The sequence below is a fragment of the Rhipicephalus microplus genome, chromosome 6 (assembly GCF_043290135.1).
Source record: "Rhipicephalus microplus isolate Deutch F79 chromosome 6, USDA_Rmic, whole genome shotgun sequence".
Lineage (NCBI taxonomy): Eukaryota > Metazoa > Arthropoda > Arachnida > Ixodida > Ixodidae > Rhipicephalus > Rhipicephalus microplus.
In genome coordinates this window covers 66,087,846-66,115,266 of record NC_134705.1, presented here as the reverse complement: position 1 = coordinate 66,115,266, position 27,421 = coordinate 66,087,846, and the positions used below count along the sequence as shown (strand labels likewise).

The 27,421-nt window shown below is 44.7% G+C and overlaps 1 protein-coding gene across 1 annotated transcript in view; it reads left to right on the top strand.

Moving 5' to 3' along the window:
• The first annotated feature begins 520 nt into the window (after window positions 1-520).
• Window positions 521-27,421, top strand: part of LOC119167611 (AB hydrolase superfamily protein YfhM) — a 73,398-nt gene continuing 46,497 nt past the window's right edge. The window contains exon 1 of the mRNA XM_075866033.1: window positions 521-582. The gene's annotated coding sequence lies outside the window, so the exon portion shown is untranslated. The remainder of the gene's footprint in view (window positions 583-27,421) is intronic.

Genomic DNA, 27,421 nt, shown 5'->3' with positions numbered 1-27,421 from the left:
AATCCCCCCGTTGGCTTGGGTTCGGGATGTCGCAGCGCACCAAACGCCTGCTCCACTGACCCGGGTAAGAGCGTAAATATTACAGTATATCCGATTCCGCGGATGTAATGTAAAGTAACGTTAGCTGCGCAAAACACTTTTTTCTGCGATGGAGGAAGGTGGGGGCGCTTCAATGTAATCAATTTAGAAGTAAAAAAAACAAGCAAGGTGCGCAACAAACCGCATGACTTCTGTGGTGCTCTATGCAGCAAAGTCGAGTTTCACAGTTCTTACAAGAAATCGTAACAATGGAGATCTTTTCAAGCTAAACGATATAGCACATGGAAATATATAGTACGCCGGTGTACGAGCTCCTTTGCTTATGAACAACGGCATGCATGATATCTGAGAAAATATTGTGTGGTGAGAACAATACACACTAGCACAATTTGCAAACAAAGAATCGCGCGCACCTGGCACGAAGCTGGGAATGCTATTTCCGAGAGCTACCAAGCGCTTGCACACGCAAGCTGCACAGACTTTTACAGCTGTCAATGAGGTGACAAACAGAGCCCCCTTTGTGCGTGCTTCTATTTCCATAAGGTAATGCAAATTTCTTATGCTTCAATACACGCGACCGTCGTGGAATATTTACTACTACTGACCGCCCAGTCTGGGTACAGAAAACACAAAAAAGGTGACAGTTCTACTTCTGTCGTGATCTAGAATCTAACCTAAAGTTACATTTCTCTTGCCTTTGCATAAGACGTCGAGAGAGGACAGGTACGTTTGGAGACACTCCCACACAAGGTGAATAATTCTGGGACCCCAGTCATCGTTCCCACGTATACCATAAAGCCCAAGGAAGGTAAACAGAAGCGTCAACGCTATCACTATTGTCTTCGGCTTCGAGTGCATTACCATGTTCGTACTTTGTTTTCTCGAATGAGAGGTTAAATGAGCATATACATGGCCTGTTATCGTTGTTCTGTTGTTCTATTTATTTCATTGTGTTTTCTTTTGTGGCATGGTGCAGCGGTGCTTCGAAGTATGTTTTTTTTCGGACAACTTATGTTTCACGTTTATTTCGCTGTCTCTTTATGACAACTATCTACTGATTCCTGGCATTTTATGCGTATCTGTACTTAGTTTTTCATGGTAGGAAACAATGTAGGAGACGTGAAGAGCATGTATGGGTAAAAGGCGCAAAAATTGCTACCACTACACAAACATGATGATTTATGCACAGTGTTCTGCATTCAATATCGTAAGATCTCAGGAATTGCTATGAAAGGTCGTGTAAGAAAGTTAATAGCTTCCTTTACCACAGAAGTCATCTATCTCATATTTCGCAGTTGTGGCAGATCACTCTTCGATTTTCGAACTACCTGTATCAATCCTTCAGTTCAGAATTGGTCTTGCAGGATGCACAATTGCAACTCAAACAGGCAGGTATATTAAAGCTTTCTAAATAAAGAAACTTAAATGGGTTCGAGCCCCGCCGCGCTGGTTTATTGGCTAAGGTACTCGGCTGCTGACGCGCAGAGCGCGGGTTCGAATCCTGGCTGCGGCGGCTGCGTTTCTGATGGAGGCGGAAATGTTGTAGGCCCGTGTGCTCAGATTTGGGTGCACGTTAAAGAACCCCAGGTGGTTTAAATTTCCGGCGCCCTCCACTACGGCGTCTGTCATAATCATATAGTGGTTTTGGGACGTTAAACCACACAAATCAATCAATCTTGCTGCTCTTGCGGTGGTTTCTTTCACATGACATGTTACGAAACTGGTATGGTATGACATGAGTGCACGGCGAACAAAAGTGACAGACCCTAATATGAATATCATCACACGCGTTTCATGTAACAACATGACTACATGCCATACTCATGCCGCAACATGACTACATGCCGCACAGGTGAGTAATCAATACTCCCTATTCTGTTCTCCTGCTACTACTTGAAGTTGTTTTGACTTGCTTTGAGCAGAAAAAAAGGCATTTGCATAGAGGCCCTGTTTCGATTTTTTAAAATATTCTTCGGTTAGTTACGTCGTGATAGATATGCCTATTTTTCTTTGTATATCATGTATCATTTATATGTCATATATACTATTTGAATTCGATTTGAAATTTTTCGATCAAAATCACTGTTCGCTTCGAATTCGCTTCGAACCTATAATTCACTATTAGCACAAGCCTACTATTATTCATTATATTGCACAACAATAATGCGAGGTGTTCTCGTGGTCACTTGAAATGCGTTCTGAATGCACATTAATATGGTTGTTAGTTGTGACATGCACAGATTTATTGCACTTCTGATTGCAGAGGAAGTGAATATTTAACTGTTGCCTATCTTGGCAGTATAAGCACTGCACTAACTGCAGGTGGGTAATAGATGGTAAATGTATGTAGAAGTCAGACATGATGAGCTTTCTTTATTTTAAGTATAAACTAGTGTGGCTACCTTAGTATAGATGAACCACTACGAATACCTGAAATGCACCCATTGAATTTATGTTATTTGGTTTGTTCATGTTACTTGTATTGTTAATGCACCGGATTTTGTCCTCTTTTCCTGCTGTGTTCCTTTCAACTCGATGAGTGTGGCAGGAGTATTACTTTGAATGGCGTCGACAATTTGCACCATGCTGACAATATCTGAATTACTAACATACTAGGAGATACAGTATACACGTGCCTCATATGTGACACACGTTACTACCCCTTAAGGCAATTTAATCTTTCCGGTCATAACCTTCAGTTTCTAAATAATTTATAGCACTTTTGATAGCACATATCCTCGCCTCTCGAAGAACAAATGAAGACAAACTTGTCTGGCGTGTGCCATGTAACTTGTTGCACAGTATGTGGAGCCACGCTGACAGTGCTTGTGGAGCGTGGGTAATTAATGCTCGTGGGTGCAGTCTGTAACACGTACACATTTTTGTAACACAATTATGAATTGGTTAATTCTGTATATTGAGTTGCAGATGAGGATATTGGGTGTCGACACACCATTAACAGGCCCCTCGGCACTTCATTTAGGACTCGTAGCACGCCAGAACTCATGTGGCACAATTTTCATGCACACTGATTTGCTGCTGCACTATATCAGATTCTTTAATTAGAACAATAGCAGGCACTTTGATACACACAAGAGGCATCGCTTCTTGATGGCTGATGGCTGCACGAACATTTAGGCTTAGCCTTATGACCAGTGTATGAGTCAATAGCCATTTAGTTGTGAGACTGTGCCGTTCCTTCTTTTTATTACTTATTATACTTATTTATTTATTTTATTTTATTTTGTTTTTCAGAGGGAAAAACATTCTTTTGTACATCTGGCCTTTTGTTTGTGTGAACATAGTACTTACGACGCGAGGTGCTTGAAGCATCTAGTTCATAGTCGATAGGCGCTTTACGCAGCTTGCGGGGCAGGAATGCGAAGGCATCACAAGTCTGTGTACTATATCAGGAGTTCCACATCAACAGTGATGGTCTTCACTATCAAAGATAAGAGGCCAATGTGTAATACTAAGGCTACACCCATTGAGAAGTGAGATCAACACCGTCCCCTTTTTTATCATTGTCTACTCACTGAAAAAAAAGATGGGGGTCCCGCAGTGCCCTGGAAAATTTATTGGGGTTTCCCAAGGCCATAAAGATTAAGAAACCATATCCTAGAAGAACGTACAACAGATTTTGAGGGACCAAGTTTATTATGGTGGAATGAAAAAAGGTAATCTTCAAGGTAATTTCCAGAATATTGATACCTGAATTTGTTACTTCTTAGTGCAGGAATATGTCGTAAGCAGTATTTTTATGCCTTGGCACTCTCTAAAAATGTATTAGTGCCAAAGTCAGCCACAGTACTTGAAAGCAAAAGCAATGCTGCTAGCCAGCCTCATTACATTCTTGGATTACCTTCTTAGGTATATTTAGGTACTTGTTACTTTTTATTTATTCCGGTTGGGAACTGCGCGGCACCGGGCCGGATTAAAAAAAAAATCCGCGTGTTGATGGAACTGCATTAAGAGGCCTGGGGTGTGGCCTCAACGGTAACCACCGCTGGGAGCGCACTCCCTCACCAGAGAAGGATTGGCCACCCTGGTGGAGTATCTGGCCACTACCTCGCACATGCATACGCCAAATAACTCACGGCCTTCAGTCCCCAGCAGCTGCGAAGCAACTGACCACGGCGGTGGTCAGATCTGCAACGCAGCAAAGGGTGCTAAGAATCTCTGAATCCGGACAGGCCGCCATTGGAACCTGAACTTGTCAACGTTTAACGCTAGAACCTTATCTAGTGAGGGAAGTCTAGCTGTACTATTCGAGGAGCTAGAGGGTGTTAAATGGGATACAATAGGGCTCAGTGAGGTAAAGAAGACAGATGAGGCTTACACGGTGCTGCAGAATGGGCATGTTCTTTGCTATAGGGGCTTCGCTGACAGAAGAGAACTGGGAGTGGGGTTTCTAATTCACAGAAACATAGCTGGCAACATAAAGGAATACTATAGCTATAATGAAAGGGTGGTAGGTATCATAATTAAACTGAATAAGATATACAAGATGAAGGTGGTACAGGCCTACGCGCCTACATCAAGCCATGATGACGCTTCAGTTGAAAGCTTCTATGAAGATTTCAACTGAAGCGTCAGCTTCTATGAATCGGCAATGAGTAAGGTAAAAACACAGTATATAATACTGATGGGAGACTGTAATGCAAAGGTAGGGAAGAAGCAGGCTGGAGACCAGGCACTAGGAGATTATGGCATCGGCACTAGAAACGCCAGAGGAGAGCTACTAGTAGAATTCGCAGAACGCAATAATTTGCGGATTTTGAATACTTACTACCAAAATCAAGAAAACCGCAAGTGGACATCGAGGAGCCCTAATGGCGAAAATAAGAACGAAATAGACTTTAAAATGACTGCACACCCAGGAATCGTGCAGGATGTGGAAGTGGTTGGCAAGGTACTATGCAGTGACCATAGACTGGTACGGTCTCGAATTCGCCTAGTCTTGAAGAAGGAACAACAGAAACTGATACGCAAGAAGCCAATCAATGAGCTAGCACTGAGAGGGAAAGTACAGGAATTCAGAGTGTCGCTGCAGAACAGGTACTCGGCTCCTAGTGAGGAAACCAACCTTAGCGTAGATACAATGAATGATGATCTGACGAGTATCATTACGGAGTGTGCAGTGGAAGTTGGAGGCAGGGTAGTTAGACAGGACACTGGCAAGCTTTCCCAGGAAACGAAGAACCTAGTTAAGAAGCGTCAAATCATGAAAGTGTCAAGTACAACAGACAAAATAGAACTGGCAGAGCTTTCGAAGTTGAATAATAGACGTAAAGTATGCGATGTAAGAAGGTATACCATGGAGACAATTGAACACGCTCTGAATAACGGAGGAAGTGTCAAAGAAGTGAAGAGAAAACTTGGGATAGGCAAAAGTCGGATGTATCCACTAAGCGACAAAGAAGGCAAAATAACTACCAATATAGATAGGATAGTTAAAATAGCGGAGCAGTTTTACAGAGATCTGTACAGTAGCCGAGACAACCACGACCTTAACACTATAAGAACTAGCAGTAACTCAGATGACACCCCACCAGTAATGATAGAAGAAGTCAGAAAAGCTTTAGAGAGCATGCAAAGAGGCAAAACTGCTGGTGAGGATCAGGTAACATCAGATCTGCTGAAAGATGGAGGACAGATTGTGTTAGAAAAACTAGCCACCCTGTTTACGAGGTCTCTCCTGACGGGAAGAGTATCAGAGTCTTGGAAGAACGCTAACATCATCTTAATACATAAGAAAGGAGATGACAAGGACTTGAAGAATTACAGGCCGATCAGCTTGCTCTCTGTAGTATACAAGCTACTTACAAAGGTAATTGCTAACAGAGTAAAGAGAACATTAGAATTCAATCAACCAAAGGAACAAGCAGGATTTCGAATAGGCTACTCAACAATTGACCGCATTCATACTATCAATCAGGTAATAGAGAAATGCTCGGAGTATAACCAACCACTATACATAGCCTTCATAGATTACGAGAAGGCGTTTGATTCAGTAGAAATATCAGCCGTCATGCAGACACTGCGGAATGAGGGCGTAGATGAAGTATATATAAACATTCTGGAAGAAATCTACAGAGGATCACCTGCTACCATAGTGCTTCATAAAGAAAGCAACAGAATACCAATCAAGAAGGGTGTAAGGCAGGGGGACACAATCTCCCTAATGCTGTTTACCGCGTGCTTACAGGAGGTTTTCAGAAGCCTATAATGCGAACAGTTAGGGATAAGAGTTAATGGAGAATACCTTAGTAACCTGCGCTTCGCCGATGACATTGCATTGCTGAGTAACTCAGGGGTTGAATTGCAACTCATAATTACGGAGTTAGACAAGGAGAGCAGAAAGGTGGGTCTTAAAATTAATCTGCAGAAAACGAAAGTAATGTACAACAACCTCGGAAAGGAGCAGCGCTTCGAGATAGGTAATAGTGCACTTGAAGTTGTAAAATACTATGTCTACTTAAGGCAGGTAATAACCGCAGAGCCTAACCACGAGATTGAAGTAACTAGAAGAATACGAATGGGGTGGAGCACATTCGGCAAGCACTCTCAAATTATGACAGGTAGATTGCCACTATCCCTCAAGAGGAAGGTGTAAAACAGCTGTATCTTGCCGGTACTTAACTACGGAGCAGAAACCTGGAGACTTACAAAGAGGGTTCAGCTTAAATTGAGGAGGACGCAGCGAGCAATGGAAAGAAAAATGGAAGGTGTAACCTTAAGAGACAAGAAGAGAGCAGAGTGGATTAGGGGACAAACGGGGGTTAAGGATATCATAGTTGAAATAAAGAAGAGGAAATGGACATGGGCCGGGCATGTAGCGCGTAGACAGGATAACCGCTGGTCATTAAGGGTAACTAACTGGATTCCCAGAGAAGGGAAGCGGGTTAGGGGGAGACAGAAGGTTAGGTGGGCAGATGAGATTAAGAAGTTTGCGGGTGTAAATTGGCAGCAGCAAGCACAGGACCGGGTTAACTGGCGGAACATGGGAGAGGCCTTTGTCCTGCAGTGGACGTAGTGAGGCTGATGATGATGATTATGATGATGATGATGATGATAATGATGATGATGATGATGATGATATACTAAACGAACAAGCAATTTTTTTTAGTTCACCTACCGGGCGCACGGTGTTGTCTTGCTGTTGCTGTGAAATCGCTCATGCAATTCAATGTTTACTGTTACTTGCTGGAAATATCGAGTCTAATCCTTGTCTTGATACATCTGCCGTATTGTCTGAATTGCGAAAACTAACCAACGGACAGTCTCAACTAATCTTAGAGGTAAAGAATCTCAAATATCAGCTATTATCTACAGAACAAGCGATAAGTAATGTAAGCCAACGCCTTACTGACTTGGAAAGCCACTACCAAAGCCTCCTGTCAATCAGGACCGACATTGATAGCTTGAGGGCGGACTGTACGCAAACAGCTGGCTTAGTTGGCAATATTGAAGCCCGTCTGGATGAAGCGGAAAATAATTCGCGCTGAAATAACCTAATTTTTTATGGTATTCCTGAAACAATCACAAAAGAAAGCTTCGCCCAGTCGGAGCAACTAATTATTTACATCTGCCCCGCCACGGTGGTCTAGTGGCTAAGGTACTCGGATGCTGACCCGCAGGTCGCGGGATCAAATCTCGGCTGTGGCGGCTGCATTTCCGATGGAGGCGAAAATGTTGTAGGCCCGTGTACTCAGATTTCGGCGCACGTTAAAGAGCCCCAGGTGGTCAAAATTTCCGGAGCCGTCCACTACGGCGTCTCTCATAATCCTATGGTGGTTTTCGGAAGTTAAACCCCAAAAATCAATCAATCAATCATTTACATCTGTCGCAATCAATTAGGCGCTAGTGTAGACCCAAATGAAATCGACCGTGCACACCGTCTAGGTAAGTTCAGCGGAAACCGACGTCGTCCTATAATAGTTAAGTTTCCCTTTTACAAGACTAAATCCGCAATCCTTTCCGGTGGTCGCAAATTCAAGGGCACAGAATACAGCGTGGGAGAGGACTTCTCTGCTGCAGTTCGTACTGCGCGAAAACACCTTCTTGCGTTTGCTAAATCTAACGCAGCTCCCTTTTCTCCGCGGTACAAAACGCTATACATCGGGCCGCACCGTTACATTTCTGACTCATCTTCTCAAATGATAAAAGAATCCACTATCTAGCAATCACCTCGTAAACAAAAATCGCACTGTCACGCAAAAACCACCCCTTAAAATGATCTATCCTTTTCTATCATTTTCACAAACACACGTAGCGTTTTACGGAAAACAGAGGGCATATCAAATCTTGTATCGTCTTCCGCTAGTAACCTGTTGGTACTCACAGAGACCTGGCTGTCTAATGATGTCAATGACGTCGAACTTCTCACTGACTTGCCAAATTTCGATATTTTCCGGAAAAACTGCGAGGGCTCCCGAGGGGGAGGCGTGCTCATTGCTGCTAGTCGGAAGCTTTCATGCTCCGTTATTAATGTCGTGACTGACGTTGAAATATTATGGCTTTTATGTCGGGCTAGACAAAAACAGTCTTACTTGGCGTATGTTACAGACCACCACAAAATAGCCCATACTTTCCAGAGAAACTGAATGATATGCTAAGCCAGCTTCTTACAACACACAGTAACGCCAGTGTAGTACCTTTTGGCGACTTTCAACTACCCAAGTATTGACTGGTGTAATCAAGTCTTCACTATAAACAACTCCGAAGCAACAAACTTCATTGATGTTGGCCCTAATTTCAATCTTACACAAATGGTCTCTGAACCATCACGCATCACGCAGGAATCGGCAAACACTTTGGATTTAATACTAACAAATAGTCCCTAATGCTTATCATCCATTACTTACCTCAAAGAAATTAGTGACCATAAGGTTATCTAAGCCATATTTCAGTTTGCGGCAGTTCCACACAAACATTTGTAAAGACCATTCGTCTTTATGATAAAGCTAACTATCAAGCAATTAATGACAATTTAATACAGTTTTACCCTCTGTTTGAAGTGGACTTTCAAAGCCGAAGCATTGAGGACAACTGGACCGTATACAAAGCTAAAATAAATGAACTTGTATATAAGTACTTACCTAAAGTCACTTTCCACTCAAATTCTCAAAAACCATGGTTCACAAGAACGCTCAAAAGATTAGAAAACAAAAAGAAGCGGGTTTATCACGCAGCTAAACTCGTAAACAGTGCGCACGCGTGGGAAAAATACTATGCAGCTGAAAATTTCTATTTGAAAGAAACTCGAACCGCTAAATATCTCTTTTTTCATGACGAACTTCCCAAACTATTAGAAAATATTCCTAAGAAGTTTTGGGAAGTAATTAATCATCACAGTGCTCATACAGTAGGCCTAACGAATGAGCTCGATGAAGTTTTGTCCGATGCTGAGTGTTTTCAACAATTTAATCACAGTTTTTCATCTGTTTTTACTATAGAGAATGATACGCCTTTTTCTTATTCAGTTCCCTCCGACCTCATTCAATTGAAAATGCCACCTGTTGTTCTTTCTGTCTGTGGTATAGTTTCTCGGATTGAGAACATTAAAATCTCCTCGTCTGTGGGCATTGATGAAATCACGTCATAGTTTCTTAAATATACTAAATGCATCACTGCTGCCTATCTATGTTTGTTATTTTCGCAGTCTCTTGCCACTGCCACTTTACCCGAGGATAGGAAAGTGGGCAAGGTCCTTCCAATCTACAAAGCCGGTAACAAAAACTCTCCACTTAACTACCGACCCATTTCATTAACCAGTGTACCTTGCAAGATCATGGAACACGTCATATACTCTCACATCATGGATCATCTAGACTCGTTCCGGTTCTTTCACGCTTCACAGCATGGTTTTCGCAGAGGTCTATCATGCGAAACCCAACTAGCCATTTTCCTTCACGATTTACACACTAACCTTAACCTCAGCGTTCAGACTGACGCCATCTTTTCAGATTATGCCAAAGCGTTTGACAAAATAGCCCATAAAAGATTAATACTAAAACTTGGTCAGTTAAACATAGATCCCAATATTCTCGAATGAATAAAGGCTTTTCTAACAAAGCGCTCTCGAACTGTTTTTATAAATAGCACGACATCTTGCCCGCTCCCAGTAACCTCAGGCGTGCCTCAAGGATTCGTCCTTGGACCCCTTCTGTTCTTATTTTTATAATAATGATTTGCCTTCAACAGTTTCAGCTAACATCAGAATGTTCGCAGACGACTGCGTCATTTATTAAACTATAAATAACCCTCTTGACCAACATGCTTTATACCCCTGTCACACGGGCACTTAAAAGTCTTTTAAGTAAGCGGTCTTTTTCCGAAAAGGAGTTCCTGACAGCAGACACACGGCACAGAGCGAACTTCTTTTCAGAAGCGATCTTTTTCGTAAACGGAGTTCGTCGATCTCTTTTACGGCTCCGAATGAGTAGCCTCGAAACCAGTGGGCGGCAGCTATTTTCTAGTGCTGGGAAAAAAAGAGGGAATGGTTATTTTTCTGTCACCAAAACTCTTTGTAAAAACAAATTTCATATCCTGCAGAAGGTGTAATGAACTCTTTTAATGGTTATTTCCTTTTCTACTCTCGTAAGCAGCTACAACACGTCAGAAATATCACGTGGTGACGCTCGGTCTCGCGCCGCGCCATTTTGCACAAGCGAGGAAAGCGTGGCAGTCGTGTGTTTGCCCGTAATCAAGTGGTCAAGCTTGTATAGGGCAATGCCGACTCGCTTCTCAGGAGTGATGGTTTCACGCATGCTGGTGCACTGTCTTTCGAGCTCACTGCGCAAGCTCTCCAGAATGAAACGAAAGGTGGACGGGTACACTCGAAAATATTGCTTGAAGTTCTGCTCACCAAGGTGAGGTACAGTTCCCTCGAACCACCTCTCGTTTCGTCTGAAGGCCCAGATCGATCTATCACAGGCCTTCTCCGACAGCTCCAGTGCGCACAGCAAGGAATTTCTGAACAGCAGTTGCTGCTTGATCCTCTCCTTGGCGGCTTTTGCAGCGTCTGCCTCGCTTTCCAGAGCAAGAAGGCAGGCCACGAGGCTTGCGATCCTCGCTTTTTCTTCCGTACGGTCGCCCATAACGTGTCGAGAGCAGTCGAGAGCAGCAAAAAACAAAAACGGTAAATAAAAGCCAAGTGGTGCCAGACAGACTTGTGCACGTCGCTAGTTATGGGAGTGCTTCCTTAACTAGTGCAACAAACTTTCACATTGGTGTTACTTCATCTCTTATTCTTAAATTTATTTGAAGAAACAAGCAGTGCAACAAGTCTTTAATTTGTACATCGTGATACATCGTTTAATTTTCATTGCTTTTCTTTTAACTGCTCGCTTTTGCTAGCGTCTTTGAACGAAAACACTACAAAGAGATCGTTGCTGCCGTGTGTCCGCGCCGCTTGTTAAAAGTCTTTCAACTTCGTAAAAGACCGCTTACTTAAAAGGCTTTTTGCGCACCCGCGTGACACAGGTATACAGACTGACCTTAACCACGTCATAGACTGGTACCAGCAATGGCTAATGACTCTGAATCCTAGCAAATGTAAATCTGTAACCTTCTCTCGACGTTCTGCTCCCATTTCTTTCACGTATTCAATTTCTGGAGTTCGCATTGAAGCCGTTAACTCGTTTAAATATTTAGGGGTGACCTTATGCAATGACCTGCGCACTCATATTACAAATATCGTAGCATCTGCCAATAAAACACTGGGATTCCTGAAACGCAAGCTTCATCATGCCCCCACGCACGTAAAACTACTAGCCTACAAATCACTTATCAGACCGAAACTGGAATACGCATGCGCTATCTGGAGCCCACACCAGTCCTACCTCGCATCTGCCCTGGAAGCTGTCCAAAACCGTGCTGCTTGATTCATTCATTCCACTTATTATTACAGAGCTAGCTATCATCACTGAAAGCGGAATCCGGTTTGTCTAATCTCTGTCTTCGTCGTTGTATTGCCACGCTATCATTATTCCACCAATTTCATTACAGTGATCTCTGTCATCCACCTTACATCGTTCACCTTACGCGCATACCTCATCGCCGCGGACATAAACTGCAAGTGTCACGCCCACGTGCTCGCACCCTCACATTTTTCTCTCATTTTTCCCCCGAGCATCAACAGATTGGAATGGCCTGTCCCAAACCATTGCAGCCATTACTTATCCATCAAACGTCTTGGACAAAGTAACAAACTTTCTTACCGAGTGAAGTCACCTGGCTACACTGTATACCCACCCCTTATGTAATACCCCTTTGAGGAGTCTTTAAGGAAATAAAGTGATGTGATGTGATGTGATGTTATACATTGCCAAGATATCCTCAAGTGCATTCCTCGACAAGTCGTCCTTCGGGCGTTGCATGCTTCCGAATCCCACCACTGCCACCGATTTAGCGGCCACTAAACACACAAAAGTGAAATACACTTAAACACGGCTTTATTGACAATGACAATGACAATGACTTTATTTTCGCATCAATACAATGAATGATACGACGGGGCAGGCGGAAAAAGCTCTCATTTAGACAGTTTGACGAGGCCGCTGGCCCCCTCATTGGCGCTGAACAGCAGTGATGCAACAACAAGAAACGAACACAAATCAGCATTATATAATACAAGACATATATAGAGAAGAAAAACGATAATGTCTAATTATACAAAATTGAAATCTTTTGCAGAGACAAAGAAAAAGAAGAAGAAAAATTACCGCATTACAATAACGTTCTTCCTACGTGACCTTAAGTATTCGTGCGCGCAAGATTTAGATATTAGAGGCATCAGAAGAATGCTTTTCAAGAATTATTTGTCTTGAGTTCAAAATAACTGTGTATGGCTTTAAAAGACATGTTCTCTAGTTGTAGCCCTTCACAAATTACTCTGTTTAATAATTTTGGTTAGTTGTTTCCGAGTGTTTGTTTTCCATATTGTTGCGTACATGCACGAAGAAAAAGAAGCGTATATGGTGAACGCACTGGTCGCCCAGAGCGAGAGAGGAAGAGGAGGATCAGGAGGATCCTTAACCAGTCGGCCGCTTCTGAGCTGCCCCTCACGACCTAATAAACGGCCCCTTTCAACGTCTACCAGTCTCTTTTAAACGTAACAGAGTGGTGGGGGAGCTGGGTTAGCGCTTCAACTACGGAACGATCGCTGTCACAGCTTCGACGAAGCCGTCGACTTGCCGGTCTCCCACCATCTGCCGTGAGTGACTTCGACATGCCCGAAGAAGCAGGTATTTCCAGGACGGCACCATCTGGCCCGCTTCCGTACTACCGAGTTCCACCGCCCTTCGGAGGAAAAGCCGAAGAAGATGTCGACGCCTGGCTCACCAAGTACAAACGTGTGGGCAAGTCCAACGGTTGGGATGCAGCCGCTATGCTAGCCAACGTAGTGATCTCCCTTACCGACACCGCACTGGTATGGTACGAGAACCACGAGGACGCACTCACGACGTGGGATCTTTTTGTTGAAGAGCTCAGGGCGTGTTTCGGCGACTCGGTTGCTAGAAAGAAGCGGGCTGAGCAAACACTGTCGCAACGGGCACAGCTACCAGGTGAGACATGCACCACTTACATAGAAGAAGTGTTGAGGCTGCGCAAGGTGGTCTGTGCTACCATGTCGGAAGAGGACAAAGTTGGGCATCTGCTCAAAGGGATAGCTGGGGACGTGTATAATTTTCTCATTGGAAAAGAAAGCCTCAGTTCTGTGTCCCACGTCATTCAGCATTGCCGAACGTTTGAAACGCTCAAGATGCGTCGAATTGCGCCCAAGTTCGGTCGGCTGGCTAACGTTACAACTATTGCCAGTGTGGACACGAATCCTGGCCTCGACCTTTTTTCTACAATTCGACAGATTGTTCGTGAGGAACTGTCCCACCGAGAAATGTCGTGTTCGACAGCTGACCATCGGGAAATGTGTCTGCCACGTGAGGCTATGAATGTGCCTCCTTTGACCCCATGGCAACCGATGATGAGCGCGGCAACTGTGGAGTACAGCCCAGCCCCACAGTCAAGGATGACAACCAGACTTCCCGCGTCACGGTATGACCGACGCTCTCAGCGCATGCCTCCTCGACACCCGACGTCTCGGTACGACTCACCCAACCAGTACATCCGTCACACAAGAGCAAATGATGACGCTCTATTCATTGACGAGCGACCGACGTTTCAACCTCGGCTGGTGTGCTATTCCTGCGGTGTGCCAGGCCACATATCGCGATTTTGCAACCGTCGGGTGACTCCTCGGTATCACCAACCATCTGACTTTTCACGACCCTTCGAACAGCCTCATCGTGTCCAGCGGCCGGCCCACATACCACCCGATGACAACTATTGGCCCAGCAGCTTCCGCAACCACTCCCTGGCATCTGACAGGAGTTTAACGCCCCCACCGCGATCTCGTGCTCATCGTTCTCCTTCACCGCTGCGTCGCAAAGCGCCCTCTTCGCCACCGGAAAACTAGCCAGCGCGGCCAATGGAGTGAGGTCACTGGAAACGTGCTACTGAGAGAAATACCTCCTGTGTGTATGTTGAAAAACAAAGTGCGTGTTTTGGTGGATCATGTGCCTGTGATGGCCTTGGTGGACACAGTTGCAACGATTTCCGTGATAAGTGCTTCCTTTAAAGATGTGTTAGGGCGGAAAGTTGTTTTTACCTGGGATGAAACTTCGACGTTTTGTGGAGTCAGTGGAGAGCCATTGCGCTCTATTGATGTGTGTAGTGCTGAGGTATTTTTGGGAGGCCTTATAATAACAACAGAGTTTGCGATTATTCCTTGGTCAACACATGATGTCATTCTCGGCATGGACTTCTTGCGAGAATGTGGTGCCACTGTAGACTGTCGCACGGGGAAAGTCTTCGTGAGTGGCCAGATACTTTCACAACTTCTGGACACTCCGGCAAATGACCAAACTGCGCTGTGTGTCTGTGGCGATACGTTCATACCTGCGTTGTCTACCGTACGTGTTCCTGTTGTTTGTCGTGGCGCGGACTCTGACAGCTTCGATGCGAGCGTAGAACCAGCCACCCCCTCCAAGTCTCCCGTTACCGCACTAGGACTGCTACCTTCTCCGCATCCTTTTTTCCGCGTGCTGTGAAGGACTGGAACGACCTCCCAAATCACGTCGTCACAATCACCTGCCCATCAACTTTCGCTAAAAATGTAATAACTCATCTCTGTCAGTGAAACTTTATGGCAATGTATATACCCACACCTATGTAGCATATTTTATATTTTGAATGTAGCAAAAGTTTTATATCCTGTATACCAGCCCCTTATGTGGCAAATGTTTTTTATATCCTGTACATCCACCCCTTATGTAATACCCCCTTGTGGGGTCTTTAAGGAAATAAAATATGATGATATATGAACCAATGCACATAAACTGCGTGAAGAAGAATGTGTTGGTTCCCCATTGTGTGGTGTCGATTGATGGCGGACGAACTGGCCTATGGACTGTAAACTGTTTCTCTGAGCCCGTGACACTACCCAATGGTTTGAAATTAGCTTCGGTCAGCAAAGAACACGTGACCTTATCAGTGGTCGAGCTCACAGACTTGCCGGAAGAACGTGACGGAACTGGTTGTCACAATTTGGATGGGGCGCTCATGGCAACGATAAATAAGTCGCCTAGCTCAAGCGAGCGCCGAACGTTATTGAATGTGCTGTTGAAGCACGTTTCGGTCTTTGACTTTGCGCAGAAGGGCAAAATAATCCCTATCCCCCTGTCTAGAACGCGCCATACCATCAACACTGGCGCGGCATGTCCGATTCGCCAAAAACCATATCGTGTTTCCCCGTCACAAAGACAAATTATCAACGACCAAGTGCAGGAAATGATGCAAAAGGGAGTGGTACAAGAGTCAGCCAGTCCGTGGGCAGCACCGGTAATCCTCGTTAAGAAGAAAGATGGATCTTGGAGATTTTGCGTCGACTATCGCCGACTGAATGCCGTGACTAAAAAGGACGTATACCCGCTGCCACGTATAGAGGACGCAATAGACTGCTTACATTCGGCCTCTTATTTTTCCTCCGTAGACTTACGATCCGGTTATTGGCAAACTCCGATGCACCCAGAGGACAAGGAAAAGACTGCCTTTGTAACCCCTGATGGGCTCTTTGAATTCAACGTGATGCCATTTGGACTGTGCAATGCACCGGCCACGTTCGAGTGGTTTATGGACACCATCCTGCGTGGCTTGAAGTGGAACATCTGCATGTGCTACCTCGACGATGTCGTCATCTTTGGCCGCACGTTCAGTGAACACAACTCTCGTCTGGATACTGTTTTGAACTGCATCCGAAACGCTGGCCTAATTTTAAACTCGAAGAAATGCCACTTTGGAGACCGCCAGACGCTTGTGCTCGGGCATCTTGTTGACAAGAATGGCATCCGCCCTGACCCCCAGAAGACAGCAGCAGTTGAGGCGTTCAATGCGCCGCGTTACGTCAAGGAGCTTCGTAGTTTCCTGGGGCTTTGTTCATACTTCCGTCGCTTTATTCCGAAGTTTGCCGACATTGCGTACCCTCTCACATGCCTCTTACGAAAGGACAATTCCTTTGAGTGGACTCCGGAGTGCGATTCTTCATTCCGTCAATTGAAGTTTTTGTTGACGTCACGACCCGTCCTTCAGCACTTCAGTCCTTCTGCTCTGACAGAGCTTCATACGGATGCTAGCGGCATAGGTATTGGAGCCGTCCTAGTACAACGTTACGGCGACCGCGAACACGTCATCGCATACGCAAGTCGCTCCCTAAGCAGGCCGGAACAAAACTACACTGTTACCGAACAAGAATGCCTGGCGGTATTATTTGCAATTCAGCGGTTTAGGTCTTATCTGTACGGACGCACATTCACAGTCGTAACCGACCACCACTCGTTGTGTTGGCTTGTCAACCTTCGTGACCCTTGTTTAGGTCTTATCTGTACGGACGCTTTCACAGTCGTAACCGACCACCACTCGTTGTGTTGGCTTGTCAACCTTCGTGACCCTTGTGGCCGCCTTGCGCGCTGGGCACTCCGGCTACAAGAACACAGTTTTACCGTCGCTTACAAGAGTGGTCGTCGACATGCTGATGCGGACTGTCTTTCACGTATGCCACTTAGCACAACAGATTGTGAATCCGATGACCTTGACCAGCTTGTAGCGTCTGTGTCGCCTACATTCCCGGACTATTCCAGTTTCAGAGCAGAACAGCGAAAAGATGCTAAACTTGCACCACTATTCGCCGCTGCATCCGCGTCCACTAGTGCACGCCGTTTCTGTATGCGTGATGGACTGTTGTTCAAAAGGAACCTCTCCAGCAGTGGCGCGCGTTTCCTTTTAGTGGTCCCGGAGAGCCTGTGAACAGTTATTATCAGTGTCATGCACGACGACCCTACATCTGGACATTTAGGTTTGGCGCGGACGCTTCACCGGACTAAAGAGTGCTTTTATTGGCCTGGTATGCAGAAGTCTGTTGAGAGTTATGTGGCAAGCTGCATGCAATGTCAGCGTCACAAACGTCCATCAACTGGCCCAGCTGGGCTTCTACAGCCGATGCCTACTCCAAGCGCACCTTTCTAACAAGTGGGCATTGACTTTCTGGGCCCCTTCCCAAAATCGGCTAAGGGGAACCGATGGATAATTGTTTGCGTCGACTACCACACACGCTACTGCGAGACGGCAGCCATCCCCTCCGCAACTGCCAGTGAAGTCTCGTCGTTTTTTTACAGTACGTCATCCTCCGACATGGCCCACCTCGCCTGATTATCAGTGATCGTGGACGGCAATTCACAGCGGATGTCGTGGAGGAGCTACTCCGTTTGTGTGAATCTCGCCTGCGTCACTCGACACCATACCACCCCCAAACTAATGGGCTGACGGAGCGTACCAACCGCACCATTATCAACATGTTGTCTATGTATGTCTCATGCGACCACAAGAACTGGGATGACGTACTCCCGTTCATTACTTACGCGTTCAACAGCGCGAAGCATGAGATTACAGGCTATAGCCCTTTCTTTTGCACGTTCGCCCCGGCACACAATCGACACAATATTGCCTTTCTGTGACCACGAAAACGTCACTGTCGCCGAGACTCTCTGCCTCGCCGAAGAGGCGCGTCGCATAGCTCGACTACGCACATTGGCATCGCAAGACAAAGCGAAGGCACGCTATGACATTCACCATCAACCAGTGATTTATCGCCGTGGTGATCTGGTGTGGTTGTGGACTCCGATGCGCAAGCGCGGGTTATGCCAAAAGTTTTTGGCCACTTACGATGGACCTTTTGTCATCGTCGACAGTAGAGTGTACTAGAATGGGGGAGTGGGTCCACTGAAGGCTCCACGCTGAGGCGTTTTTTTCGGAAAATCCAGGTGGCGCTACCATCGCCTTCACCTGAAGACTTAGCCGTGGTTGCCATGGTTACAAGTCCCCTTTGCCACGCGGTTCGCGACGGGTGGGTAGTCTGATAGTTCGCGCGGTTCGCGTGCTGCTCGCGCGTCTGGCGCAGTCTCGCAGCGTTGTTGCTTCGTTCGTGCGTGCGTGGCCGTGAACGGCGTCGCACCGTGCTTCCGCGCCAGTTCAACAAAATCTAAATGTTTATATTGCGAAACGCCCTGCTCGTATAGGTAGTCACGCACGCAAGTACCGTGATTTCCACGGTAATTGTTTACAATCAAGAGCGTAAGTTGAATTTGGCTTTTGCGAAAACGTACGCATCGAAAGTGTAATATGAGCATTAACTGCGATGCTTTTAAAAATGTCAATATAACTGGGATATATAAGTAAGTTTGCGTTTGGTGCAAATTTAGACTCACGGCAGCAAATTGAATATGATGCAAGACTAAAGTTACCAGCTGTTATCACGAGAATTAAAGCTAAAGTATGCGAACCCTTCTGCAAATTTGCAGCTATTCGTTAGGGACGCGTGATATTATTGAAAAACTGAACCAGTCCTGTTGCGATTACGTGAGGGTGTTGGCAAAGGAAGTTTAGTCACATCGGACGGCAACTGTGCTATTCGTAGGAAATGACTTATAGGGCGGACGCACGTCCGTCGCGGTGGTTTTATGATGAGTTTTTGTTCGGCATCTAGTGCTGGTATACGTTGTAGGTATTAATGAAATATGTTATATTTTACCTTTTCTCTTCGTGCCTGCGGTACGTGTCCATGCAAACATTTGTTCGAAACATGAACGTGTTTTCACCTATAGATAGGAAGTCTGAAAGACACCAATAAAGAAGTGATATGCGCAAAATATTTTATTTTAAATTGACTGCGCAAGCTTTTCGCATAAATATAAAAAACAAAATAAATATCATCGAAAGACTTCGACACCGTCGCTCAAGGAACGTCAGGCTCTATGTTGTCCTGCTAAGCTTTAAGTGTTTTGCTCTCGCTCGTTTCGAAGCGTTTTCCCTGTTCATTCCCTTCACTAAGAAGTGAAGGCGAGTGAGCACGTAGAACGAAACGAGCTTTGTGCTCACTGCATCTTTGTGGTCTGGACAGCCGACCGCTTTCGAGTTCAGAAAATTAGTTTTCACCAATGAAAGGATGTCAGAGATGCTATCTGTGTGCAACATGGAAACACTGAAACATTCAGTAAACAAGTTTTCAAGTGAGGCAATGAAATCATACAGCTGTCGTGAGGGGTACAGAAGTCCACCCCAGTCGCATTGCTCCGTGAATTGCGAAGGGAGCTGTTCAGCAACCGCGACAGCTTTCTCAAACCGAAGCACTTCTTTGCATTGTACGCATGCCAACTTCAATACACACTTTCTGGCCACGTACCCTGCTGTGTAGTAAATGAGTCTCGAGTCACTCTTCTCCAAAGTCACATCGATGTGGTCAGCAAACTTTTCTGGCATCGTGGCAATCGTGCTTTCGACCTCGCCAAGTTTTCCCTGTGATATAAGATCATCAATTTTTTTGTGCGTGACCTTTAGACCCTGTCTGTCATGCACAGTGACAAGAGCGTTTATCATGTCAGGGTTTGCGTTTGCGCTGTCCACACTGTGCGCCAAGTTATAAAAGGACAAGCAGTTGACGGTTATTAGAAACTCATCCGGAGAGGGGTGCGCGTTGCAGCCACTTGACTGGCGAACGATGCCGAAGAAATGTTCCACGGGATCGGTGCTAAGTCGAGATGTCATGAGATATTTGAATCCAACGCTCTCTGTCAGGTACTTCAGCAATGAAAGGGTATTTGCTATAGTGACCCTAAAACCTATGGCAGTGGACTCGCTGAGAAAGTGCCGCTTGTTGTCACTGAATGATTCCCAGTCATTCAGGAAGTCCAGAAAATTGGACAGGAATGCCACGTCTGTAGAAGCTGGTCTCAGCGCTTCGGCCCGAAACCTGGAAGTCATCACGGTGATCAGTCGTTGGATCTTCCTGCAAAATAAACAAAAAGAATGTATGTCAGAAGAGCGCTCATCATGCGTTTGAGATGTTTACGATTACACTTAATTCATTTGGAACGTAGGCGCAACTCACGAGAAGAACAGCTGAGTTGCCTCGATGCTGCCACACCTTCTCTCGATGTCCTCCTTGTAGAAGGCCAGGCCCCGTAGGACATATGGACCGAATAGTTGGAAGGCGAAAGGGGTTCTCATCTTCTCAAATGAGTTTGGTTCCAGATGCGTCTCGGTCAAATTGGGCATAACTTTCAGTGTCCTAACACTTCTGTCTAGAAGGTACGCCTCCCGAACCGGATGCACAGACACCTAGAAATATAGGTTGAGGTAATGCAATGTATGCAAAAAACACAATCTTTGTAAAATGTCAACCATGAATCTATACGTACCAATCCGTCTGGTGTTGCAAAGCCTTTCTGGAGAAGACCATTCCTGAGGCATTTTAGCAGATGCGGGAAATCGGAGATAAAGTGCAATTTCCTCATCTCGTCGACAGGATGCTGTATGGCGCCATTTATTTTCTTCGATGACGCCGACACCCCCGCTAGCTTCCACATTTTTCGATTCCAGGGGGCTCCGTCACAAGTGATGTGGTCGACGAACAAGCCCGCCTGTTCCACGAGGATGGTAGCTTCCATGAGAATTTTCAATAAAATGTCTCCTCTCACATTTCCTTTTGTCGCAAAAACGCCCACAATTTGGCTCCATTTTCCAGCGAAAGGCACAAACATGATGACCATGCCGTGATCACATTGCTGGTACTTGTCTTCGGGCTTCGTAAATTCTCCAAGGTCCACGAAGCCTTGAATCTGGCCAGACGCCGTCACATTGAAATGTTCTGACAATTTCATTTCGTCCACCAATAGTCCGCCGTGTCTTTCGAGGTCTGACATGCTCGCGGTTTTTTTCTTTAGAGTGTTCATTACTGCTTGATTAAAACCGAAGGCCGACTCGTATGACCTCAAGTATCTTTTCAAAGTAGTGTTGCTGGGCATCATGAGAATTTCGTTCTTTCTGATGTGCTGATAAAGCCGGGGACTCTTTAGTTTCATGAGTAAACACTCGAGGATCCACTCCTGATTGTAGCGCATGCCCTGCTTGCTGGTTTGTTTGGCAGCTTGAAAGCAAGCGCGAACACTTGCCTGCTGCTTTCGCGGTAGTGACGATATTTTATCCTCTAGTATTTTATCCGCGACATTCGCATTGTTTGCCCTCATCTCTTCGAGACGACCAGCAATGTCCAACAGCCTTGTCGCCATCCGCTTGTTTCTCTGACTCAGGACCCGCAGTTTGGTGGAGACTGAGTTTCTTCGCTCTTTTCGTTTTAGGTAGCTTTTTCTGGTGAGTATTACTTTCCTCACGTACTTGCATGAAATGCATGAAGAACCTGGAAGTATACGAGAAAAAAATTATGAAGAGCTTCCAGTTTTTTACCATGCATGTTTGAAACGCAATTTATGCACTTTCACTTTCTGTAGGCAAACTATTCTTTCGTAAATGTTAATGAGTACTACAAAAATTAGGGGCCACACAAATGTTCTAGCATTAAACAGGTTACTGATTGATTAATTGTACAATTACAAGTGACGTCTCAATAAACGTTTGCCGCACTCACCTTGTTGTTTAACCGCTCCTTTGCACGTGACACTGAAGACAAGGCCGTCGGAATGAGAGATTTGCTGCTCCAGTTTCTTCGTAAGAACGTCATAGGTGAAGTCCTTCGCCCTACCTGCTCCTCTGCAAGGGTGAAGAGATTCTGCGCAGTCCAGGACTTGTTTGGCATCTTCAAGGTTATAGGCGACCTTTTCGGAGATCAGCGTCTTCCGAACATATGTCCGACAAATCACTTCACTCCGGTCGGTACCGTAATTCATGAGCACAGTCTTTTCGATGCTTACGAGTTCACGACTTAGGGAGGCCGAAACATAAGCAATTCCGTCATAATGACGAAACTTGTGCATTGCCCAGTGGTCGTTTGGCCGGACAACGTCTTCAAGTTCAAATGCGTTGTCGCTTTGCCTCGCACTTTCGCAATCTTCAAATCTCAGTTGCGGCTCAACTGATTGCAGCGCAGTTCTTTTTGACGGCTGGTCTTCACAGGTTGGTGGTGAAGCCGCTCTCTTCTTCGTTGACTGCTCCGGTGTGGGCTGCTCGTCAGGACACTTCAGGAGATGAGGTATAATTATGGGTACAGCATCACTGCGAAGTTCCGGCTTTCCCCGCTCTATATATACTTCTCGGCCTTCGATAATATGTACATATTGCCTTAGTATGTATTTTTGCTCGAAGTGCAGCTCGCAAATGGCATCGGTGACTTGCAAGGGCCGATCAGCGCGGTTGAGATTCTGGTCCCATAGCCGGCGTCTTTCTTCGTCTTGAGGTACTCCAAAGAGTGAGAGCTTGGGCTGGTTTTTAACTCTGCTGTATCCGGTTTGGCAGCCTACGACACAACAGTAATTTCTACGCCTAGACGTGCTCATCCTCTAATCTTTTGAAGCAGCTTGGAACGCTCCGTTATGCAACCAGCAGACACATATCTGCGCACGCAAACGTGCCGTCTGCCGCGTATTCTTTGTCCAGACGGCTTTGCTCAAAGGGAAATACAAACCTACGCGTTCACGAAAAAAAGCATACATTTTATTTCATGTCACTTGTTTTTGTCTCTAATAATGTGTAAAAAAAGAACCAGGAGACAAATTGTGAAAACAGCGCACGAACGACGGTGCATCGAACAGACGACGGCGCGTCGAGCAGACGACAACATCGAGCGCTCAGCGTCCCCGCCAGCGCGTCGTGCGGCCCGAACCGCCGCACGACTCGCACGCTCCCGCCGAAACTGACGTCACTTCAGGAGAAGGCTACTGCAGCGCCACCAAATTTTCCGCCGTTTTTGCTTCACCCGCACCGCTTGCCGCCGGCCACAGTGGACCCACTCCCCCATTCTAGTACACTCTAGTCGACAGACTTACACAGGTCCACTATGTAATAGCTCGTCTCACGGCGAGCGGTCGACGAGCTGCCAAAACTCAAGTGGTTCATGTTGCGCGCCTGAAACTGTACACGCCACGACAACTCGACTGACTCGTCCGGCGGCCTTCGTCTGCGCGGCGAGGAATGTTGCGTACATGCACGAAGAAAAAGAAGCGTATACGGGGAACTCACTGGTCGCCCAGAGCGAGAGAGGAAGAAGAGGATCAGGAGGATCCTTAACCAGTCGGCCGCTTCTGAGCTGCCCCTGACGACCTAATAAACGGCCCCTTTCAACGTCTACCAGTCTCTTTTAAACGTAACAATATATTGTTCGCACTGTCGGTATTTTCCAGTACTCCCTTTTACGTGTTGCATATACAGGGGTGTTTTCTTGTAACCTGGAAAGGTGCATAAGAAAATATGATCTGGTTTTTAACTCTTGTTTATACGCTTTACACAAACGGTAATCATATAGTGTTGTGGCTGGAAGTATCCTATATTTTAAGAAATACGCAAGTGTGTGGAAATGTCTTGGCACATTTTCAATTGTGCGTAAGAACTTTTTTTGTAGGACGTGTATTCTGTGTAGATTTCCTTGTGTAGTGGTGCCGCAAACTAAATTACACTAGTTCTGTCTGGATTGAAACAAACTGTTGAAATTAGCCATAATGTTTTGTGACAGTATATGACAATTGCGGTAAACAATACTTGTCACTTGAGAGAGCTTTGTTACTAGGCAATCGACATGTGCATCCCAGCATAATGTTTCCTGAAAGACGACGCCTAATGTTTTAAAGCTGGATGCGAGGGCGATAGGAGAGGCGTTTACTGTGAAAGTTTGATTACCTATAATTTTTTTGATTTTTACTACGAAATAAAATAGCATTTCTTTCATTTGTATTAATTTGAAACTGTTTTGAGGTGCCCATTCGTCTAACATTTGTAAGGTTAAATTGGCTTCATCTATTAATTCATCAGCCGAATTCCCTATTAAAAAGATGCTAGTATCATCAGCGTAAATTATAAATTTCTCTCAAGGTTTATGCAAATGATATAAATAATATAGAGATTAAAAACGAATGGGCCTAAGATACTGCATTGTGGCACACCTGAAGACACGGCAACGGGACTAGAGAGATCCTGGTTTATGTCGGCTCGCTGAATACTATGTTGTAGATACGATTTTATGAGTTCTGCCGCCTTGCCGCGGTATCCATAGCGTAACAGTTTCTCTAAAAGAAGGGTATGATTTATAAGATCGAATGTTTTAGCGAATCAACAAAAATTCCTGGGACTAATTTACTTTCCTTAAGTGCTTTTATTATCAAGTATTTTTAAGCCAATAACGCCAGTTCAGTGCTAAGACCTTTGCGGAAACCAAATTGAAATGGTGTTATAAAGTTATGTTTTTTTTTAATTCAGTAAATCGATTCAAAATTATTTTTCAAGTACTTTTGAAAATACTGGAAGAATAGATATAGGGCGATAGTTACCCATGTCATTTTTATTACCCTTTTTAAATAACGCCGTCAAACGTGCAGCTTGCATTCTGCAGGGAAAGACAGCCTGGTTTAGACACAGGTTGAAATTTTAAGAAAGAGAAGGTGCTAATAGATCAATTACATGCTTTATGGGTTTAATCCGGAAGCCATCTATGTCTTTTGCTTTACTGGTATTTAGGTGATGAGTTATAAAATCACTTCAGGCTAATTTACAGGGTTCAAAAAAATGTGTACGTAATGTAAGGAAGGCTATTTACATTGTATTTCCCAACGGGAATGTTTGCAAAGCTAACAAAATGCTTAATAAAAGCGTTTGCAGACAGTTTACTAGAGAGATCTTCACCATTTACCTCTGATTTTGTAATCTTTTTAGGAGTGGTGTTTACATTTAACACAGTGTTTAGCCTTTTTCACATAAGCTCAGAGCATCCAGCAGCGGTGGTGAAATAGTTTACAAAGTACTTACGCCTAGCTTTCTTTATATCCTTATCCAAGCGATTACGGCATGATTTGAATTGTTGAAACAGCAAACAGTCTTTAGTTTTAATGAATCTGTGGTACAATTTATTCTTCTCTTCGATTCCGGAAAGAAGCTCGGAGCTTATCCAGGGCTTTCGAATTTTCCGCCTTTGCTTCATGCAAATGGCCGGAAAACTAGCTTCATATATAGGTTTAAGAATACGAAGAAAGGTTTTGTACGCCCTATTTGCGTCACAACACCTCAACACTTCCTCCCAAGAAGTGTGTTCTATTTGACTACGAAATCGTGATAAAGTTTCTTCTGTAATTCTCTGGACAAAATGTTTTCATTTTGGACTCTTGCTACGTATATGTAGGTTGCAACAAAAAAATAGGTAGGTGATCACTTATATCATACGCGAAAACACCTGCTTTCACATTTGCAGAATAAATATTTGTGAAAAAGATATTGATTGAAGCTTAGGAATGTTGAGTTATTCTAGTGGGTAAATTACTTACATTAACTAGGCCATTTACCAAGAACAAAAAATCAAGCTTTTCCTTGAGAGAGTCATTCTTCATATTAATAATAATGTCACCACGAAACACAACATCAAAACGACTTTCGTTTACGAACTCTGCAATTGATTCAAAATAACTAAAAAATTGAGCTCTAGCACCACTGGGAGGACGGTAGCAGACAGTCAATACCATGTTTTGCACTTTAATTGACAGCATTTCACAGTCATGTGTAGTGACAGAAAGTTCAGATAGTAATTCACAAGTAAATGCTTCCTTAATCAAGATGCATATATCGCCACCACGTGAATAGGAACGATTTAAATAAAATGTATTGTAGGATAGAGGGCGCCAAACATCAAGATAATTCGTACACCAAGTTTCTGTCAATAATAATGCATCAAATGAAAAACTGGGTTGTTCAAGGAACAAACAAAGATCGGGCTTCTTATTTATTACAGAATGAATATTCAGGTGAAACCATTTAAATGATATGAGGAATGGTTTCCCGATGTATTGATCACACACTTGGGGCAAAACATAGGTCTCAACATTTGTGTCTGCCATTGAGTTAGAAAATTACAGGGCTTTTAGCCTAGTTTATCTTGATTATCTAGGGTAGATATCACCACCGCCTGTTCACCGTCGGCTTTGCGAACAAGTACCCGACCGTTGTTGTGCCACACATACTTGTACATTGCCTTTTTGGCCCAGTTTTTTGCTTCAAACAGGAGAGCACGTGTTTGTTTGGTCACATTTTCCCTAATAAAGATCACATCATTCCTGTCACGTAATTTCTTTCGGTTCAACCACCACTGAACCCTATCAGCCTGCTTGGTAAAGTGACAGATAATGCCGGGGATTTTATCTTTCTTGGACGGTAGGCAGTGAACCACGACACGTCGTTGCCGATAGTTGTGGAAGCGCAAGTTGTGTGGCAAGTTTTTTAGCTTGTAAATCAAGTTTGCCTTTTCTGCCTGTTTAATGCCATGAAATTCAAGGTTAAGGCAGCGGCTTTTCCATTCGAGGGCATCGATTTCAGCTTGGAGCTGATTAATTTCGCAACCATTGCCACCAGCACCACTGCTCTGATGAAGATGATGATTATTCCATAGCCATAGCTCATACCCACTCAGGGGGATCGGCCAGGAATCGATGACTTAATTCAGCGAGACTTTTTTTATATTCAATATCAAAACTACCCTACAAAGAAAAGAAAAGACACCCTAGGTAGAATCAAAGGAGTGTAATAATTGTTTGTCACTCGTTCAGATCAGACAATGCATTCATTAGCTTGAAAAGAAATTAGCGGGGATAAACAAAGTGCCTGTTTCTGTTGGAATAATTCCGCAAGACTAATAATCACACAATTAAAAGCTTAATTCTTCACTTTCACTAAGGTAATTGCGAGCTGCATCAAATACGTCCTCGTTGAAGCCCTCATGGGAAGCACCAAAGGAAAGTATATTTTCTACAGTGAAGTTCAGCCCCAGGCTAGCGAACGGGATGTG